The 22,530-nt window shown below is 40.8% G+C and overlaps 1 protein-coding gene across 2 annotated transcripts in view; it reads left to right on the top strand.

The window, feature by feature from the left end:
- SBF2 (SET binding factor 2) overlaps positions 1-22,530 on the top strand; it is a 212,872-nt gene that overhangs the window by 15,577 nt on the left and 174,765 nt on the right. The window lies entirely within an intron of this gene.

Genomic DNA, 22,530 nt, shown 5'->3' on the forward strand with positions numbered 1-22,530 from the left:
ATGGGCAGCGGGCAGGTGGGGCCCCTGGCTGGGGGGGCAGTGGAGAAGAGCGGTGGCAGCCTCTGGGCTTCCTCCTTCCGTCCTCATGCTCCCTTGACCTCTGCAGTGGCAGGGAGGGTGCACCGTGCGCTCCTGGCCACCTCCGCTCTTCTCTCGCTTCTTTCCCTTCCCCGCCTCACCTTCCTGGTTCCTCTAGGCCTGTCTTCCTTCGCTTCTGTGCTGGGGCCTGTGCATGAGATGCTGGTGGGGAACGCAGAGCCCCCCCCTCACTCCCAGTGGAGCGCTTCTTCTTCTTCCCCGGAGCCTGTAGGCTGAGGTGAGCGTGCTGAGGGAGGGCGGGGTTCCCGGGCCGGCTCAGCTCTCCGCCTGCCTGCCCTCCCTCCCTCTGTCCCTTCCTCACAGTTGCGGCCATGGCTTCCGCCTCGCCTCCTCACGCCCCACAGCCGAGGAATGGCACCCTCCCTCACCGGGGAGACCCAGTTGGACGGCCTGGCCAAGTCCCTGGACAAGGCCTCGTTTTTTGGGGTCCAGGCTGGTAGGCGAGCCCGGGCTTGTCCCCATTGCTTGTGGGCTTCGCTTCTCCTCCTTCTCCTTCACTGACCTGTCTCTCTGCGCCCTTTTTCGTGCGTGTGGATGTGGAGGCCTGTTTCTCTGGTTCCAGCAAGGGGGGGGGGGGCTCCTCGCCATGTTACTTTTTCTAAAATGTTGTGGGATCTGAAACGCCTTGTGTCTGGAAGGGACAGTGCGGGATATTTTGGCGAAGGATTGTGGATGTAAACCTTATTATTATTATTATTATTATTTAATTTTGGTGTTTGGCCTTTTCTCATATTTGCTTTCCCTCCCGTAGATGCATTGGGTGAGTGTGGTGAGTCGTGTTTTGTTCTTCTCACAAAAACCAAGCTAGATGATTAGCTGAGCAACTGCGGGGGAAAGGGTTTGTAGGGTGAGCTGTGAGAAACTCTAAAAAACAAACAAACCCCAACCTGGTCCAGCTCATAGTTATCAAGGCAGTTTTATCTGTTTCCGTCCTGTTCCCATCCTAGGGGTTGGTAAAAAGCCTAGGGGTTAAAAACAAGACAAATTGCATCGCATGGGTTTGGACTAAATGATGTGCAGTGTGCATAGGAATTCATTCGTATTTTTTTTCAAAATATAGTTCGGCCCCCCACAAGGTCTGAGGGACAGTGGACCTGCCCCCTGCTGAAAAAGTTTGCTGACCCCTGCTTTAGCTGCATCTGTGATCTGTTGTTAGTTGCTTAAACACTTAACAAGTGCTCCAAAGCCAGAAAGTCTTGTGTTTGGGGACTACTGAGTTGTGTGTTTTCAATCTTCAAGAGCAGTTCAGTCAGTATGATGGATATGAGATTGAGGTTTTTTCCATAGGTGTCTTACCGGCTTTGATCAAACGGATTTGATATGTTTAAAACTAATCGACATTGGATACTTATAAGAACATGATCTGTGTATGACATTTTGGACTTGGCATGTGAGAAGTTAAGGAACTCTTAATCACTGTCAGGATGCCTGCTAGATTCCAGGTTCAGAATCTTGATCATATGGGGGACAACTCTGATTCAAATGCCTTCTCAGGCATGTGATATTGGGGACAGTGAGCATCTCACAGCCTAGCCTCCCTGAAGTGGTGACTGTGAGGATAAAATGGGAGTGGGTAGGAAAAACTGTGCATACTACCGTGAGCACCCTGAAGGAAAGGTAGAATATAAACATAACTGAAGCACGTTTCTAAGTTGAGATTCTCTGGACTAGATTTTTTGAATTATGCTAAAAGAGACTTTTATGTTGGGAGGAGTAAGTAGTGATTATTCTCAGTGATCAGTTTTTGTCTCTCCCCCCCCCCCCCCGTATTTTCAGTAGGGCAGGAACAAATGAAATATGCATTAGAAACCATTGTGAAGTGCAGAGGAGACCTGGGAATTTAAGCAGGAGGAGTAGGGTGATCTCAGTAGTATTGGAATGAAGTTCGACCAAACAAAGTGCCATATCAAAGGGGATCCAAATGTGCCTTTTTATTGTTAGCAGAACTAGAGAGTCTTCAACTGGAAATTGAAGGGAAAGATGCTGTTGTATAGGCCAAGCACAACATGGGGTCATGGAGTAGGGAAATATTGTCAGCAATGTTCAAAGCACCAAAGCAGTTAATTCAGGAATAGGCAAACTCAGCCCTCCAGATGTTTTTGGGACTACAACTCCCATCATCCCTGACCACTTGTCCTATTAGCTAGGGATGATGGGAGTTGTAGTCTCAAAACATCTGGAGGGCCGAGTTTGCCTATGCCTGAGTTAATTCTAGGATACTGTTTCCAGAATTGACTTCCTCTCTTTAAGATATTTTTTTGACAACCTGGCTATAGTTTGTCAGGGAAAAGAGACTGAAATGAGATCTTATTGCACAATATCAGAGGAATAGAACTGTTTTGATTAATGAAGTCTGTGAGTTCAAGCCATGTTTCTAGAAATGTAAAACTTATATTTTCACAAATGTTTGAGCAAAGAACGTTTTCACTGGGATGGATGAACAAAGATTGTTGTTAGATTCAAGGCTTTTATGTAAATATCTGAATAAAGTATTGCAATTTCTAGTCCGACTTCAGTTGTGTCATACTGGGTCACAAGGGTGTTTTTTATGATGAGTCTTTCCAATACATCCAAATATTTGCAGATGGAGTGACAATGTGAGGCTAGTCCAATACAATTTCTGTTTTTGAAGAATCATTGGATGGGATTTACAGTGATACCTTGAGTTACAAACGCCTCAGGTTACAAACTCGGCTAACCTGGAAGAGTTACCTCAAGTTGACAACTTTGCCCCAGGATGAGAACGGAAATCGTGTGCTGGCAGTGCAGCGGCAGCAAGAGGTCCCATTAGCGAAAGAACGTCTCTCGTTAAGAACAGTTTCAGGTTAAGAACGGACCTCTGGAATGAATTAAGTTCGTAACTAGAGGCACCACTGTACTCAGGTGATTACAAGAACTTGCTGTGAGTCCTGGAAGACCTGCTGCCTGCCTTGTAGGCCTGGGGTGGCGAGGCCCTCATTGACTTGCACTATAAAAGCTGAGGCAGATGAACAAACTCTTGCTTTGGAGTACTGTTTATAGTTGTTTTTTTGGAAGGGGAGATTCTGGTGCTGTTATTATTGCTCTAATTGTTTAAAATGTTTTTATTTGTTTTCAACAACTTTTTAATTTGTATGCTTTTAATTTTAATTAAGGTATGTAAGATGTGCGTGGGGTGGGTGAGGGAGGTATGGTGGTGGTGGGCAGGCCGGTTAAGGGGCACAGGCAGTTAGAGCATGGCTTTTTCATCTTGTTTTGTTTTTAAAAAAATCTAAACTAAAACAAGTTTTCTTGGATTTGCTGAAAACCTTTTCAGCACTTCCTTCTCAAATTCCTCCTTTTTTCCAGTGCAGTTTTTCTGTGCACACTCAGTAAGCATAGTTTAGTCCATTGAGACACTTCCCTTTCATCGTCAATCTTAGCCAGGTCTTTACGCTCCGCAACGTACTGAATGACCACAAGTGGTGCATGGCTGAGCAAGAGAGATGGCCAGTTAGACCCACTGTTATAGTATCCTAAATTCTGATGCTCTGCAGAGAATGGGTTACCCATTTCAGTGAAGGATGAAATGGTATGCTACATGCATAAGTAACAAAAGCAGGCACTGACTTTCTAGGGAAATGCTTGCTAAGGAGGGAGATTGTGGGATCTCAGTGAGCATTTCAATTTCAAATATTCTGATTATTTCTACTTTTGGTTAACTACTCACACCTGTGGTCTATGAATGCATAATAAAATAGATTGATTTTTGTATAGTAAGTAGTCTTACAATCCCCTATCATTTGAGTACATAAATAGTTATTTATCTTGAATGTGATGTGGACATTTCTTGCTTGTGGACTTCTGTCTTTGAGTGTTCGAGAAAAACATCTTTTAAAAACTGAACTTGGAGACATGGAATTGAGTTGTTTGGATTAAGTGCATCAATTTCTTACGATCTGCAAAAATTTAGATTAAACATTATTTCATATAACAAGAACAGATTTCTTTTGTAAACCAAGAGGTTACATAAACTTATAAACAGACAGCTGTCTAATTTCATATAAATAATGTTTTAAACATTTAGCAATTAGTGTGAGCATATTATGCAATCCTCTTGTATTTGTTAATAATAATAGGTATTTGTTACTGGGAAAGGAATGAGTGAAGCATATTGTTTATAATGTGAAGAAGAATTGCAAAATGTGAGCTGATTATATGTAAGACCATAAGAACTTTGGCAGCTCAACCTATTTGTAAATGACATTTTCCGTTCGGATACATATTTATAACTGAGTACTACTAATAACAAAATATTGAAGATTAAGGGCATTTAAGGATGATTGTAGCAAAATATAATAAAATCAGTAGGGCTCCCATCCCTTAGTTTCTGTTAAGTATAAAGCATCTTTTTGCTAAGCTGGACAGCTTTGCCCCTCTAGCATTTTAAGAAGTCTTTCTAGCTTCTCTCTAGGAGGGCTGGACGATATCTGGTTCTCAACATCCTGATATATCACCAGCTAAATATCGGGATATAACTCGACATATGCGGCAGAGGGCCTTGCTGGGCCTCCCCATGGTGGCAGAGGGTCCCACCATACCTCCCTGCAGTGGCAGAGGTTGCGGCGGCAGAGGGTCCTGCTCTGTCTCCCCTATATATATATGTGTGTGTGTGTGTGTGTGTGTGTGTGTGTCCCAAGACATCTTTTTTGAAAATTCAAAAAGTACATAATTATATGTGCACAAAGTTGCCAGTTACCTAATTACCTAGTTATGTTAAGTGCCTGTTAGATTCAGAATTTGTTCATTATAACAGTTGCTGGTTTATGAAATGGACTTGCTATTTCCCTGTTATTTTGTGGACAGATTCCTGTTAAAATGCTCATGGTATAATTCACTGAATGCTGAACTAGTTGTATACATACATATATGTATGTCTTTATATACATATAAATGTGTGTGAGAGGGAGAGAGTGTAAATTTGGCATAAATCTTTCAACTTTTTCTCTAATCCAAGATAAACTGCACATTGGAAGTATGTAAAGGGGATCAAAATATTGTTTGTTTATTCATCAAAATCTAACAGTAATAACTAAGTCAGCATCTTGATACTATATTCACCAGAAGTCTTCATACACGTACATACACTTGGGGCACGATTCTAACCCCAGCCCTGTCAGAATAAGTGAGCTAAAATGTGGCATATCTGTCTCATAAGTAGGTTCCCATCTTAACTGAGCTATGCCAGTATAATATCTGACATAATTCTCCCATCCTGGCTCAGCCAAGACTAGTGGAATGTACGTTGCTATAAGCCGTGAAAAATCAGAGTTCTGGGGGAGTGGCAGATGCAGGACTAGGCAGCAGAATTTACACTGGATCTTAACTTTGTTCAGCTTGATCACGTGATGTGGCAACCTGGTGGTGGTTTAAGAAGTCAAACTATTTTTAAATATTATATCCCCTCTGCCAGGCTTATGGCAGCTCAGCTAGCAGTAGCCCCACAGTGTTTGGATTTGGTGCATTTTACACCATCTTAATTTAAGATAGCATAAATTACTCTGGTTTCCCAAACATAGGATTGCTTCCTTAACTCAGAATAAGCACCATTAAATACAGCCAGACTTACCTTTCAGTAAACATGCAGAGTATTGTGCTGCATGGAATTAAAGAGGAGGTGAAAAGGTGAATGTCTTTCAATATTATTTTCACCAAGCGCTTCAAAGTAAATCATTTATCCTAGTCTTCTGAGCAGGATGAATATTAGACTAGAATTTAGGAAAATAATATTACCTGCCATGGTGCGAGATTTCAGGTGTCCCAGGTGCACTTACCCAGGGTTTAAGGTTCCTTTTGGAAATAAGACACAATGGAGACTGTGGTGCCTTTATGATATATGGTTTATTCATACACATACACACATATCTACAATTTGAGCCTGTGATGGAGGGGCTCACAGCATTTACACTTGAAGAGGGTCCTCTTCCTTGGATTCAAAAAGAAATCCACCATGGCTCTCTGACCCTCTGCTTCAGCTTGCTGTGTTTCACAGACTGCCACTTTTCCTGCCATTGTTATATGCAGGATAAAGGCTTCAAGGAACAAAAGGTCTACTTGTGAGCAAGTAATCCTGCTAAGAGCCTGTTGAGTGGGTCTCCAGCTGCTGTTGGACTACAACTCCCATCATCCTTGACCACTGGTCCTGCCAGCTAGGGATGATGGGAGTTGTAATCCAACAACAGTTGGAGACCCAATTTTGAGAAACACTGATCTAGGGACTGATTTAGTCTAGGACAAGTGAATTGTTGCCTCTGAAGGGTAACGTTCAGTGTCAAAGTGAAAGGCCAATAAAAATTAAATTGCAATAGTTTAGAAACATAACGCCATTCAGAAATTTGGCTGCAATTCAGTATATGGAAACACAGACACATTCTTATCTTGTTTTTCTGTCCTTTATGTTGAGAGCCAAGGCGCTAGACTTTTACACACGACTCTTTCTGAATGTTATGAGTGCTGCTATGATGGGAGCTGATAGTCAGTTTCTGAAAATAGCCATTGTAGAAGCCCTGGAATTCTTAGCATCAGGACAGTGCTCACATGTTACAAAGCGAGGCTGGGGTTGACTACTGACAAGTGTATTTTCTATCCACCCCCCCCCCCAAAAAAAACTTTCAGAGCTTGCATTCTCCTCATATAGAGCAATTCATTCAGAGTAGCTACCTTACCAAATCTATGGTACAGTTGATGTAACCCATAACATGCAGCCAAATGTTACACTTTGCCATTTTGCCAAACCTTCTTATGTGGATTATACTTGACCTCTCGCCCGATGAAGTTATGCATGGGGATCTAAAAGATACCTTGCTGACAGAATGGAGCGGTATCAGACTTCAAACATTAGACACATGGCATTAGGAAGAAAGTGAAGGGCATCCAAGTGTAATTTGCAAGCACACCCTGATCTGTTTAATCGGTTCATTCAATTTTGATTTGTCCTGAGAGGCTCATGTTTCTAGCAGAGCAGTCAATTGTAACAGGAATGATGAATTAGTTCACAAATGTTCTTTTTGTAATTTGTCCACTGGATTGGAACCAAAAAAGCTGAGGCTAACTTTAAGTCAAGGGTGGGGAACCTTTTTCAGTCAAAGGGCTGCATTCTTTATTGGGCAACCTTTTGGGTACTGCATGCCAGAGGTGTGTGGGGTCAGAGGTAAAAAGTGAGTGCGGAATGGATATGACCCTTACCTTAGTAACTGTAGGTTATATTTCAACCACACAAAAGCCAGAGGTTTCACTTTCTTTTGAGCCCTTACTAGCTTTATTAACCTTTCTTTTTTATTTTATTAAAGATTTCTTGGTTTACAAAAGTATGTACAATGTCTCTTTTTTTAAATTAACCTTTCTGAACTATATCCCAAGAAAATATATAATGACTGACTTTTGTATAACTAAGTTGAAACAATAAAAATACAGTGGTACCTCGGATTACATACGCTTCAGGTTACATACGTTTCAGGTTACAGACTCCGCTAATCCAGAATATTTACCTCGGGTTAAGAACTTTGCTTCAGGATGAGAACAGAAATCGTGCTCCGGCGGCACGGCAGCAGTGGGAGGCCCCATTAGCTAAAGTGGTGCTTCAGATTAAGAACAGTTTCAGGTTAAGAACGGGCCTCCGGAACGAATTAAGTACTTAACCCGAGGTACCACTGTACAGGTTGCGCCTTTTGAGCAAAAGGCCAATGAAGTAACTCGAAGTACAGTATTTAAGAAGATACCTGTCATTTATGTACATAAAACATATATTTTCCTAATTAAAACTAACCTAAGTGATTTTTTTTTATTAGATGTTTCTCTTCGTTCCCCCAGTGCTTTATAAAACATAGTCATCCTGCGTTTTCTGTGTGCATAGTGCATCCTAATGTGGGAAATAATGTAGAACCTTCTTTTTTTTTAAAAAAAAATAATTTTTATTAAGATTTCAGTAAAAGATTAAACAGAAAAACATAAAAAAGAAGTACACAAATACACAGTACATAATCCAAAGAAGAAAAAAAACAACAACACAGAGAACAAAAAACAAAAAAAGAAACAGAACAATTAAAAACAATCACCTTTTCATTTCCGTTTTTAAATTTACTTATTTTCTGGACCTCCTCATACCTCCCTCTTTTGTATTCCAGTCCAAATTGTTTGTCCAGCAATTTCTTTTCCACTTTTTTAATCCCAATCTTTAATCTTAATATAATATAGCATTAAAATTTTACCTCTTAAGATACTGAATTTCCATTTCCTTAAACTTCTTTAATCCTAATCTTTAATCTTAAACTATCTATAACTTTAAATCCTGTACAGCTGGAAACCACTTATTTTCAATCCAACATCACTCTGTAATGTAGAACCTTCATTCTAAATCTGCTTAAGAACATGAGAGCCTGGTGGATCGGACCAGTTGCCAATCTAGTTCAGCTCCGTGTTCTCAAAGGGCCAATCAGATGCTTGTGGGAAAGCCGCAAGTAGGATTTGAGCACAAAGCACTCTCCCCTTCTGTGGTTTCCAGCAACTGGTATTCAGAAACATTACTGCCTCCAACTGTGGAGGCAGAGCATGGCCATCCTGGCTAGTAGTCACTAGACTAGATTTTCACCTGTTTTGAAATGCACTAACAACTGGAACTTTCAACTGAGTCTTTTTTCTATCTACAACAACAGCCTAATGTTTATAAACTAAGAAATCAGTGGGGTGGGTGGGTAGGTGTTTAAGCCTGCCTTTTTAAAAACTAAGTTGACTCCCCTGCTAACTAAATTTGTGTTGTATGGAACTTGTTGGATGGTAAAGCTTCATTTTTACCCCTTCTCCAAAAATTGGTGGTTTTAGTCTAGTTTACTATGAGTTCTCTAGCTTTGCTGCTAGGGTAACACAGACTTCCCACCCCTAGAATTTAGCTCCTAAGTTGTAAGTTCTTAAAGGATTTAAATACTACAGAGCCCTTATTATTGTGCCCTTATTAGTCTAAGTAAGTGAGTAAGTAAGTAAGTAAGTAAGTGTTACTTACCCTTTCCTCACAGTCTGCTTCATTTGGTCACCTGGTTCATGGAGAAGGCTTCCACAGGTGATAGTTGAACAGCAGAGTCTCTGCTGTGTTAAAAGGCATTAGTAGGGATGCAGCCCATGTTATGAAAAAGGAGAGCAGAAAGGTTCTTCATGTATGGAATACCGACAGTGTAGAAAAAAGATCTAATTCCAGAGACAGATACCTGCATGTTTTAATCTCAGAAGAAATTGATTTTTTAAAAGTAGGATTACTGAATGATTTCCTGGATGTTAATACTGGTACTCAGAGCTGTTGCTGCTATCACCAGGGGGTCTCTGAACATGTGGTAGCTGATAAACCAGCCCCAGTCTCTAGTTTAGTACTCTCTTCCAGTCTATAACAGGATCAAATGTGTGTGTGGAAGGGTTATTCTGCATGTACGTACAAACTGTTGAGATTGATATTTAGTGTTCTGAGTAAATTGGCTTCTTTTGTTGGAACATATTTTCATTATGCTTTTTTCAGATATTTTGCTAATCACAAGGCATTTTCCAGATGCTTGGATGAAGCCATTCTGACATGCTTAATTTATATATTGGGTTTAAATCCAAAAATCCAAAGTACTTGGAACTGGTGAGACTTTATTCTCAGTATGTCAGAGTCTGGAAACTAACTTTTCTTTAGTTTGTGATTGTTAATTTGCGTCATTTGGCATGGAACCAGACTTTTGAAGACCATTTTGCCTTTTGAATGTTGAACTATAGTACCAGCTGTTTTCCACACCACTAAAAATATGTGAAAACCATTGCGGCAAAGTAAGACTGTGTTAATAGTCTTTCCCAATTCATAATAAATTAACCTACAATCAGCCTAGCCAAGTAATGGTGAAAAATATGAAAATTTAATGTTGTGCCATTTAGGGCATGAACCTAAAGCCAATACTTGAATATGTGCCAAACACCACAAAAAATGCAGATATGTCAGTTTTCTTCAGTTTGTTTCCATTCAAGAGAGTAAAATTTAATGTCTATCATTATTGAATGATCATCATTCTGCTTTACATTATTCAGACAGATTTGGCCATATCAGGCGATTGGACTAGATGACTCTTGTGGTCCCTTCCAAATCTACAATTCTATGATTTTATGGTTGTTCACAGCCTTTAATATTATGATTTCTCTTTATTTAAGCAGAATTTGTTTATTCTTTGCCAAGTGTTCCTTGAGTAGTGAATACCTGTGAATGAAGGAATAATGGTGATTACAGTGGTACCTCGGGTTACATACGCTTCAGGTTACATATGCTTCAGGTTACAGACTCCATTAACCCAGAAATAGTACCTCGGGTTAAGAACTTTGCTTCAGGATGAGAACAGAAATCGTGCTCCGGCGGCGCGGCAGCAGCAGGAGGCCCCATTAGCTAAAGTGGTGCTTCAGGTTAAGAACAGTTTCAGGTTAAGAACGGACCTCCGGAACGAATTAAGTACTTAACCCAAGGTACTCCTCTGAGTTAGAGGAGTCTGTAACCTGAAGTGTATGTAACCCGAGGTACCACTGTAATTTTATGTCTACTTTATGGCTGATCCTTCATGGATCAATCACATGCTTCACCTATTTACCTATGTTCTTTGGCTCTTAGTGCTAATTTTGGAATGAAGCATTCAGAAGCATATTCAATTGCATTTAATTTACCTAGCAAAGGTAGTACAAGTGCTCATTCTGATTGTTTACATGGAAACAAGTCTGTCCCACCCCACTCCAAATATTAAATAGGCCACATTTCGTTTTCAAAAGCTGTTATCAAAATCCTATAACTGAAAGAATATATATTACCATAACAATTTCTTTGAAGATTATCAATGCTGTTTGGATATCCATAAATGGGGTGTCCTTTGGGTTTAACCCAGAAACTGCAGCTGGTGCAGAAGACAACAGGTAGGTTGTTGATTAATGCTGTATAGCACCTCTGCTGAGGGAGCTGCACTGGCTGCCAGTATGCTATGAGGTGAAGTTCAAGGTTTTATTTTTAGTATGAAAAGCCCTTAGTAGTTTAGAACTGGGTTCCTTAAGGGACTGCCTCGTTTCATATGTCTCTGCCAAGCAACTAGACTTCTCAGGTGGGGCACTGCTGAAAGTACCATATGCCCAGAGGTGCACTTTTGGTATTGCATGTCTAGTCCTCTGGAATCAATTGCCAGCCAAAGCTACTGTAGGCAGACAATCACTACCATGATGTTAGGTACCTACTCTTTAAGAAGACCTTCTGATATAGTTGGCATCCATCTGTCTCGAGAGACCATGGAGTGCAACTCCAGGGTTGAAGTCAAACTGCTGTGTTAGCAGCACCAAAGTAACCTCCCAGAGCGCAAGCCTAGGCAGTGTTTTTGAAGATCCTGTTCAGATGACAAGACCCACCATTTCAGCCTCGGTAATGTGGTCCAAGGAAAGCAGAACAATATGTTTGACACCTGCTTAGCTGCAGGAGTTGCAGGAAGGAGGTGTACAAGGCACCATCAAACTGGCTTAGGGACTCTACTCTGGATTTGTGTAGGGTTTACTCCTTATCCTTCTCTTTTCCTGAATATATCCTGCAAGGCAGTGGAGCTTTAGAATCAGAGTTTTCTATCTCCTAGATGGGCTACCTTCCCAGGTTGACGAGCCCCATCTGCCCCTCACTTCCCTTTACAGCATTTGCAAGAAGGCGGTTGCATTCTTGACAATTGGATCCACTCTTGGTCTCATCTGCTCAATCTGCCAGAGCCCGTCTTTACATGCATCAACTACCTTCACCTGGTTTAGCTGACCAGTCGAAGCCGTTCTCAGGGTGTGGCTGCTGTCATATGCTGACAGCTTCAATGAGCCACAGGTGAGAGCTGAGTGCAGGGTGGGGACCAAAGGTAGACAGACTATCCCAGAAGAGGCTTGACATATCTTCCACCAGAGGTACTACCCCTCCCCTAACACCACATAACCCCTCCCTGATGTATGACCTAGTCATTTGTGCAATATTGATTGTGTACCTATAGAAATGGTTTTATATGTCTTTAGAATTTAATCTTAGAATCATAGAATCATAGAGTTGGAAGAGACCACAAGGGCCATCGAGTCCAACCCCCTGCCAAGCAGGAAACACCATCAGAGCACTCCTGACATATGGTTGTCAAGCCTCTGCTTAAAGACCTCCAAAGAAGGAGACTCCACCACACTCCTTGGCAGCAAATTCCACTGTTGAACAGCTCTTACTGTCAGGAAGTTCTTCCTAATGTTTAGGTGGAATCTTCTTTCTTGCAGTTTGGATCCATTGCTCCGTGTCCGCTTCTCTGGAGCAGCAGAAAACAACCTTTCTCCCTCCTCTATGTGACATCCTTTTATATATTTGAACATGGCTATCATATCACCCCTTAACCTCCTCTTCTCCAGGCTAAACATGCCCAGCTCCCTTAGCCGTTCCTCATAAGGCATCGTTTCCAGGCCTTTGACCATTTTGGTTGCCCTCCTCTGGACACGTTCCAGTTTGTCAGTGTCCTCCTTGAACTGTGGTGCCCAGAACTGGACACAGTACTCCAGGTGAGGTCTGACCAGAGCAGAATCTTGTGCACTGCTTAGATGGCCTCTGGCCATGAAGAGGTTTATAAATTTGTAAAACAATGATGATGCAGGCTCACAATCTAATAGACTTGATACAAAAGGGAAAAAGAACGAGAAGGGAAGAGTAAAGCAAACATTATGGAAACTTCTCTTTCGCTGGCTGTTCTTGCCAGGCTGTTCTTGCTCCAGTCATGATGGTCTACTTGGAAGCTAGGGGATGCAGCATTCCAGTGACCTTTATTGCCCTGGTTAGTGGCAGACACTTGGATATGCTTCCCTTTGATGTGATGAATGACTATGAGTTCTGGATCAATTTTAGCAGTAGCCAAATCCAACCTAAAGGTTATCAACAAATGGGTCAGTATAGCCAGGCTGCCCATGTCCATGAACAGGCACAGCTGATGAACCAGTCAAAGCTAGTACAGCTGCTAGTTCCCAGCTGCTGAGGTCACTTGTGGTCACTCTGGTGACAATGATTGACCCAGAAGCAGCCCCAAACTATGTACTTGTTCCTTCAAAGGAAATGCAAACACATCCCAAACAGGCAACTTTCCCAGTTCCCTGATCTGGAAAGCATCAACTCCCCTCGGGTTCTGTCCTGTTGGGATTCAATCACAAATTATTGGCCTTTATCCAGTCCACCACTACTTCCAAAAACTGATCCAGGACCCATAATACAGTACATGTTGTGTTGCTTATGAGTGCATGGCTAATGGCAATGCTGATAAGTGCACCTGTTCTGGTTTGGTTGCATTGTTGACCACTTCTTAACTGAAGGTGAAGTTCTTTATTGTGTGTGTTGTCATTTGGCATTGTCTTTATTATAGCTCAGAGCTTCTGTTTTGTAGGAAAAGAAAAACAAATTTAGATCTGATACAGTGGTACCTCAGGTTACATATGCTTCAGGTTACACACTCCACTAAGCCAGAAGTAGTGCTTCAGGTTAAGAACTTTGCTTCAGGATGAGAACAGAAATCGGGCTCTGGCGGCGCGGCGGCAGCAGGAGGCCCCATTAGCTAAAGTGGTGCTTCAGGTTATGAACAGTTTCAGGTTAAGTACGGACCTCCGGAACGAATTAAGTACTTAACCCGAGGTACCACCATATTTGGAAACAGTTTGACAGAATTTACATGGAAACACAATGCATTAGATGGTGGTATTAAGGACATAGAGTACTAAAAACTGACTGTGTACTTGTATGCACAGAAATAGGCCTCGTTTATCATTTTGACTGTCTCATAATACTTAAGAAGAAACTTGCTGGATCAGGCCAAAGGCCCATCTGGTCCAGCACCCTGCTCTCTCAGTGGCCATTTCTATGCATATGGGAAGCCCAGAAGCAGGACATGAGCACAACACTCAACACTTGTGCTCACTTGCTTACAACTGGCATTCAGAGGCATACTGCCTTGTAGTTGGCAGCAGTTCTTTCAGGTCAGATAACTTGACTGTTCATCACCAAATACTTGATTGTCTCTGTATTAGCTGCTAGGAATAAATAATCCATTTATACATCTCAAGGATGCAAACAGATTAAAACGTATCTGAGACTTCTGAAATAAGTGAGACTACTTCAGGCAGTTGGTTTTGGCACAGACCTTTTAGCCTGGCCTTGTTGGCATTCAGGACAATAATCCCTCATCAGCTGACCAACATACTGCTGTTATTTGGAAGACTTAGGCAACATGGCTTAAATTCAGATTTATATGGGGAAGTGTATATGATCTTCCATTATTCCAGAGAGAATATCGAAGAAGAGGTCATCCACAGATTTGGAAAGGGCTGTTTTTAGAAACCTGACTGGATTTATGGAGCTCTGATCATAATGCAATATTACCAGATCCCTGGTCTTAGATTTCAACTCATTTAATTTTATTATGTCTTTCATTTTCATTCTAATGACTTCTTCTTTTGAAAATGCAAAGCATCAGCAATGTGGCTAAGAAAATAATTCACTGCTGATTATACCAGGGTACGACTGACTTACTGCAATATATGTTGATTATTTCTTGGACATTAGCAAGTTTTTAGTGGTATGCATTTAGTAATACATACGGCATCTGTTTTGCAAAATAGACAAAATATGCTCATTTTGGCCAACAAGTCCATCCTATTAAAATGAACAGTCAGTTCACACAGGTGGTTTTCATTCCCTGAAGAATTTCAGTGTGAAGACTTGTAGTCCTGCCCTTTGACTTCATTTGGGACCTTAGGCCATAGTTTATAAATTTTGAAATGTTCACCAGCTCTAATCCTCTGTCTTTGGGAATCTAAGAGTGAAGAGTTGGTAGAATTTCTTCTTATTGTACTATATAAAATATTCACTTTTGTCTTAATTAAAATATTAAGAATTTGTCTTAATTAAAATATTAAGTCTCATCCAGACTTCTTCTTGCCCTACCACTTTCTCACTGGAAAACACAATCTTTACCACTGAATCAGAGCAAACATCAGTTTTTCTCCGGATTGACATTTGTTCTGATTCAGCACTAAAGAGCTGGTTTTCCACAGGGAAAGTGGCAGGGGAAGCAGAAAACTGCTTGGACCCATGCCTAGAAAGCACAGGACAAGTGGAAAATCTCTCAGACCTATGCTTTCTAGGTATGAGAGAAGCAGAAGTGTGGATGAACCCAGAGTGGGTTGTTTGGGTTGGAGTTGTGTGTCACAGGGTTAACTACTAATTGCATTGACTTTCAAACATCCTAATTTGTGCAGTGCTGAGATCCCATCTATGCTTTCCCTGCATAGTTTCCTTGTCCCTCCTTTTTAATAAAACAGTTTTAAAGTGTTTTACTTCTGTATCTTTTATATGAAAGATTTTGTTTATATTGAATGTTGAAGTGCCCTGTGCTGAACTTATCATCTGGCCCTGAGAAGCTTTTTATTTTTTTATTTTTTGCATATTCTTGAGCAATGCTGCATTCTCTACTAATTAGACACATCCGACTTTCTGGTGCCTTTTGAACTTACCAAAGGTTTGAAAAAACACATTTGGTTGTAAATGATTTTTTTAAACTGACAGTTTCCCCCCAGTATTCAGTAATCTTTTAAACTAGCTAACATTGTACAAGGGGTTTTCAAACACTCCTAAGGCAAGTTACCAAAAATAGCTTTTTCAAAGAAGCATTTGTAGTACTGCTCATGATTAGCTTTTCAAGGAGCAGGTGTCTGTCTCTTTTCAATTGACAGACAATTCTTTCTTATGATGAAGATGCTTTGGGGGGGGGGGTAGGTGTTCTATGAAGTTTCCGACAGCCAGGCTTTGTCCTGACAGTGTTAATAATGATGTTAAAAATATTGCATAAACCTTGCAGAAGCTTCCAAAATAGACCACATAAACAACTTCCTGTAGTGCATCTGCATCAGCACAACAGGATGCCTTCATCTGCCCCAGCTGTAGCAAAACATGTGTCTCCCATATTGGCCTCTACAGCCACAGCAGGCACTGTAGTTCTCCAATGGTTTGACTTCACCCCTGATGGTGCACTCTTCCATTGTCGCCCAAGACAGACGGATACCAAGAAACCTCTGGACAGTCAGTTTCATTCCTAAGGAGAGGGCAGATGAGAGGAGTTGGCATTCTGTTAAAAGAAAAATAGATTAAAAACAAATAAGTAAGGCAGTGTTGTTAAAATTGCAGGCTATCACTCTGGTTTTCCACTCTTTTGAAGGTCTGCGTGATACTTAGAAGAACTTTGGTTGGATGATGTCGTATAGCAAGTAAAAGCCAAATTGTAAAATGTGTGGATGACTTTTTTTTTTTAAGTAAAAAGCAAGTATGGGACCCTACACCTGCAGTGTGAAGTATCACAATGCTCTATATGGAGGAGAGGGTTAGGATATATACTTAGCTCAGCACTGCAGGAATAAGTATGATTTGTTCCTACGTGTGGGGCTTTATATGTGTTGTATGTATGGTGAATGCAGTATGCAGATGCGTGTTTAGTGACCACTTTTGCCATGACCACTGATAGCATGTTACCCTTGGAGGAGTGACCAACCTTTAATTTTACCTTTGGGCCAAAAAAAGTCTAGTCAGTCCTGCTATATAGCTACTGAAAGAATAAAAATGGGAAATATCTCTTTCAGTCAGTTAAAAGCCAGTATAGTAAATATTCATTTTTATATTGGCAGGACAATGTATATTTATTTTCTGTGCAGTTTATATAATGAATTTTAGCTGCATAATTGATTACAGTTTGTATAGTGGTGATTTATTCATTTTAGCTCCCGCGACGGGGTGAGCTCCTGTTGCTCGGTCCCTGCTCCTGCCAACCTAGCAGTTTGAAAGCACGTCAAAGTGCAAGTAGATAAATAGGTACCACTCTAGCGGGAAGGTAAACGGTGTTTCCGTGTGCAGCTCTGGTTCGCCAGAAGCGGCTTAGTCATACTGGCCACATGAACCGGAAGCTGTACGCCGGCTCCCTCGGCCAGTAAAGCGAGTTGAGCGCCACAACCCCAGAGTCGTCCACGACTGGACCTAACGGTCAGGGGTCCCTTTACCCCTTTACCTATATTTAGATGACGCTTTCTTTTACTGTTGTAATTCATCTTGCAAACCAGCTTGAATGCTATGAAACTGTTTGAAGTGCCAATACTATTCATTGCATTGTTGTATATTTGTTTGCAGTGTCATTTTATATTATAGCGAAATGATACTGCAGCTTTGCTTTTCTGCATCACACACAATCCATAAGTTCACGCGAGTTAGCATGCATATATGAATGTGCACATATATAAGTGTATATGTGTGTATCTGTATGTATATACCCAATGTTTGTGACTTACTACTTTAGACAAACTAAACAATTTGTACCCCAAACATTAAACACAGAGTTAAAAATAAATGCAGCTTAAATATATTGTTATCCATGCCTCACAGGGAAAGAGGCACAGTTTATCGCACATCTCATTAATTTGGAATGTAAGTTGCACTAACAATTTGCTCGTGGAATTTAAAGGGCAAGCAGGAGATGGCATGTGACCTTTAATAGCCGAGATTTATATAAGAAGGGAGTTGAGGGATACTGAGGTTCAGGAACTAGAAATCTTTGCCAGGATTTTAATGTTCTGTGTGTATTAATTAAACCAAAATGGTTGTTTACAAGATTTTAGTTGAAGGTTGAGTGTATGGGGACATAAGATTCTTCCTTGAATAGAGTTGGAAGGAACCCTAAGGGTCTTTAAGTCCAACCCCCTGTTTTTTGTAGATGGTATGGTCCCAGACTTTCTCATAAAATATGTGAATGTTACAGTATTGTGTATGGCCAAGGTTAGTTTCAGGGAGCAGTTCAGATATTTCAGAGTAGTAGATATAAAGAGAACTCAATTTGAATACTGAAAGCCATGTTGGTCCACATGGAAGATTCTATAATCAACATTAGGGCATTTTAATATATTCTTCATCTGATGAGCACATATTTTCCTTCTATATGCATTGTACAAGCTAATATCAAATTAAATTTTTTATGCTTTTGGAAAACATGTCTTTCTTATAGATTGTGTGTCACAAATGCATAAGAGGCCCTTATGTAGTGTTCCATTTTGTTTGACATCCATCATTAAGAGTTGATGTATAGATATTACAAATGCAGAAGGAAGGGAGACCTGTTTTGCTTTGCTTTTATAAAATGCATATTTGCATTTGGGCAGAAGTTTGCTAGACATTAAATTTCAGGTGTGTTCATAGTCATGAAAAACACAAAATTCAAACCTAGAAATAGTAGCAAAGCTGCAAGGTGTTTGGGTAGCCCAAATGGCCTTTTTGATTTTTAAGCCTCCTCCACCCCCCAAAACCCCCCCAGATATGTACCTGCAAGTACATGAGAAAAGCAGGGCTCCATTCTTTAGCTGATTTGATAGATTAATCAGCTAAAACTTGAAAACGTTCATTCACTGAGATAGGCAAGTTTCTAACCATCAGGCCTGGTATGGAAGGACATAAGAGTGTGTGTGTGTGTGTGTGTGAGAGAGAGAGAGAGAGAGAGAGAGAGAGAGAGAGAGAGTTATCCTGCCACTGATATGTTACTGTAAATGAGGAATGAAAAAGAAAATATTTAGAAGTCTTTTCCTTCTTGTAATTGCTTCTACATGTAGGAAGCTCGGGGATTTATCACACTATCTCTCCTGCTTGCTGCCCCTCTCCAGTGCTATTCTGGAGATTCCTTAATCCATAGAATGACTTTCTTGGGGGGTTAAGAGATCTGCACTGAGAGAGAGGAGCAACTAGAGCCCCACAGATTTCCACTAGATTCTTTGGATCCTACTGTAATAATGTCACCAGATGATAGGCATTGTAAGAAGCTTGATTGCTTACTAATTTGCAATTACTGTAGTTTCAGCCTCTCTTGCATTGAATTTGTGTGTATTGCAGGGTGAAGCATCCTGCAGGCTCACCATTGTTACTGTCACATGGCGTACCCTCTTCATTTAGGTTAGAAGACTGAGATTTCTTGTCTCCAAGACTGAAAGAGCCCAGAGTGACTGTTCCAGTATATGGTAATCTTTTTTTGTCCTAGTACAACCTTCCCAAACTGGTGCCCTTCACATGTTTTGGACTGTAACTCCTACCATCCCTGACTGCCATGATGACTAGGGCTGAGGCAAGTTGTGATCCATATCATTTGGAGGGCAAAGGAATGGGAAAGCTGTCCTAGAGAGAGCCCCAAAGTGTATTCTACAGCTGGTGTGAGACTTTAGTGAGAGGTATCCACATTGGAGATAGGAGTTAAGATCTATACTTTGCAAATCTGAATCTGGGAGCAGTTGTGTTTAGGGCACTGCAGGATCACAAAAATAACTAATTGGTAATCTTAACTCTCAACTGAAGTCTGTTTTTTCTAGCACTGAAAGAATGTATGTAAGGGTGGAGTTACTCAAAGAAGCTTGATGTGCATGAAACTTTATGAAGTTACAAAAAGGAGCTTACAGTCCTCTGAGGCTCAACACAAAGAAGGCTATGGGCTAAGTGAGAAGGATGAAATAGGAGGGTATGCATCAGGTTAGTTAATGTATGTCTACTCTGTTTCAGTAAGGCAGAGCTTTCCAAACTGTGTGTTGCAACATGTTAGTGTGTCAGCTGCAGTGTGTAGGTGTGTCATGCGATATGTGTCTGTATCTCTTATAGGGGGTTAGTTTAACCCCTGGTTTGCTAGTAAAACTGAATTACTATGTCGCGAAATGATGCATGGGCTTTGAAGAGAAGAAAGAGAATGTGTTCTGAATATGTTTTGTGGGAGGTAGTTTGGGGCATGAGCAGCAGAAGATGAGAAAGAATATACATTCCAAATTTGTAAGACTTCATTAATACTACATTATAATCTGGAAGTGAAAAAAAGTTTGAATGAAATTTGATTTGACAAGGAGTTGTTCTTTGGAACGTTGCCTCCCAATATTTATGGAATGTTCTCATAACTGCCATTAGTCTGTTGAACTTGAAACCAGCCTTGCTTGCTACAATTTTTTTTCATATGCTCCTAATAAAATATTTTCTGCTAACACCTTCTTTGTTGCCATATTTAAGAATGTAAAATGATGTGTGTGTTCGCATTTACAGTGTGATAGAAATCCTGTAATCAGAGATATCCAAAACAAGAGACTAGCTGACAATTGAACGAGTCAGTTGAAGATTGTTAAAGTCAATGACCCGGTGAATTTATGGGAGCTAGGAATTTTATTGCAGTTTAATGTTGTGAGTTGACTTTATGGGTCTAAGGAACAAAGAATAATCAGGGATCATCACAAATTTATATCAAAATATTAGAAGAATTTGGTGTGTACTTTTCCCTTGAGATTTTTTTTTAAAAGTAGAATGTGCTGCATTTTTTAAGAGAAATGTGGGTGTTAGGTCTGATATCCTTATTTTATTTTTGATGACTTCATTCTTGGGAGGCTACATTGAAATAGGAGGGAGTCGCTCTGATGTACAGCAATATTAAGGCTGTCTTGCAAGCAGTTATTTAGAGTCTTCACTCATTCTCTGCTAAGCTTCTGCCTGCTTCTGCTACCACTTCCAGTCACCTCCCCAATATTCTGGGATGGCAACATCCCAGGTGCCTGTCCTTTTCAAAGCCAGAAGAGTCAGCCAGAATGAGATTGTGCTACACATTCCAGTCAGGAGACAGCAGGCAATGATACAGCAGCCACATAAAGTCATGTACTCTCTCTCTCTCTCTCCCCCCCCTCCTCCTGACCTTAAAAGACCACATCCCCTTCATATAAGGAGAATAAAAAAGAGCACAGAACTACTGATGCATTTTGCTGATGTTTCACCAACTGAAGAAACCAGCAGCTCATGGATCTAGTGGAAGGTGATTTCTCTGAATTCCTCCCTTCTCTGGCAGCCCTCCTCCATGCTGTTCCAAACGGTCCCCAATGCTCTGGGGCAGATTGTGTGGAAGGGATTCAGAGGGGAGGGTGACTCAGCAAAAACTATCCCCCCATTCTACTCACAGAAGCTTGATATAAGTTCAGGGACACAATTGCATACAGTCCTATGTAATCAATATTTGGGGCGACTTACAAGTGTATTCCTGCATAACTTTGTATATTATATTTTTGTGATGTTGCAGTTTTGTAATTGATCCCTCAGATCACTCCGTGTTTAAACCTTGATGATACAACCAGTTGTATTCTGGATATCTGTTCTATTTCTTTCAATCTGATCTTTAACAAGGAATATAAAATTAGAATAGTATCCTGGTACTATATATCTATCTAGATTTTATGCAAGTATGATAGAATGTTTCCATATTGCACAATATGTTTTCATAATGTCGGCAACTTGATTATACAACTTAAAATTAATGGCAACTTAAAATTAATATGGTCTATTGCAGATACTGGATAGAAGTGTATTGTATGTAAAAAGCACTTTGCAGCTTCCTTCCTTAAGTGATGCTGTTTGGGGCAAAACTTCCTAACCTTACATTAACACTAATACAGTGGCACCTCTGGTTACGTACTTAATTCGTTCCGGAGGTCCGTTCTTAACCTGAAACTGTTCATAAACTGAAGCACCACTTTAGCTAATGGGGCCTCCCGCTGCTGTCGCGCCGCCGCTGCTGCGCGATTTCTGTTCTCATCCTGAAGCAAAGTTCTTAACCCGAGGTACTATTTCTGGGTTAGCGGAGTCTGTAACCTGAAGCATATGTAACCTGAAGCATATGTAACCCGAGGTACCACTGTAGTGCACTGAACTGGCTGTTACTGACCAGGAAAGGGATCTTGGGGTTGCAGTGGACAGCTTGTTTAAAATATGTGCAGCAGCTGTGAAAGAGCTATATTCCAGGGGATAATTAGGAAATGGATTGAAAATTAAATTGCCAGTCTTACATTGCCTTGATAAAAATCTGTAGTGCAACTGCATTTGGGATACTATATAAAATTCTCATTGCCACACATAAAAAAAAGGATACAGTAGAGCTGGAAAAGGTTCAGAAAAGGGCAGCCAAAATGATCAAGGGGTTGGGAAAATTACAAGTTTGGGGCCCCTTTGTTTTGGGGAAGAAAGAGGTGTATAAAATGGATGCATAAAGTGGATTAAGAAGATCTTCCCCTCTCAGAATACCATCCAATGAAGGTGAATGTTGGGAGATTAAGGAGAGACATAATGCATAGTTAAACTATGGCATTCCTTGCCATGGTTCACTGTAATAATGGCTGCCAACTTAGATGGCTTTGAAAGGAAATAGACAAATTCATGGAGGATAAGGCTGTCAGTTGTGGCTGTACTACTTCCAGTATCAGTTTCGGGGTATCGTGAGGGAGAGACTGCTGTTGTATTCGTGTGATGTTTGTGGGCTTCCCATAGGCATCTGATTGGCTACTGTGGGAACAGAATGCTGAACTAGG

This window comes from Podarcis pityusensis, assembly GCF_964106645.2.
Source record: "Podarcis pityusensis genome assembly, chromosome: 1".
NCBI lineage: Eukaryota > Metazoa > Chordata > Lepidosauria > Squamata > Lacertidae > Podarcis > Podarcis pityusensis.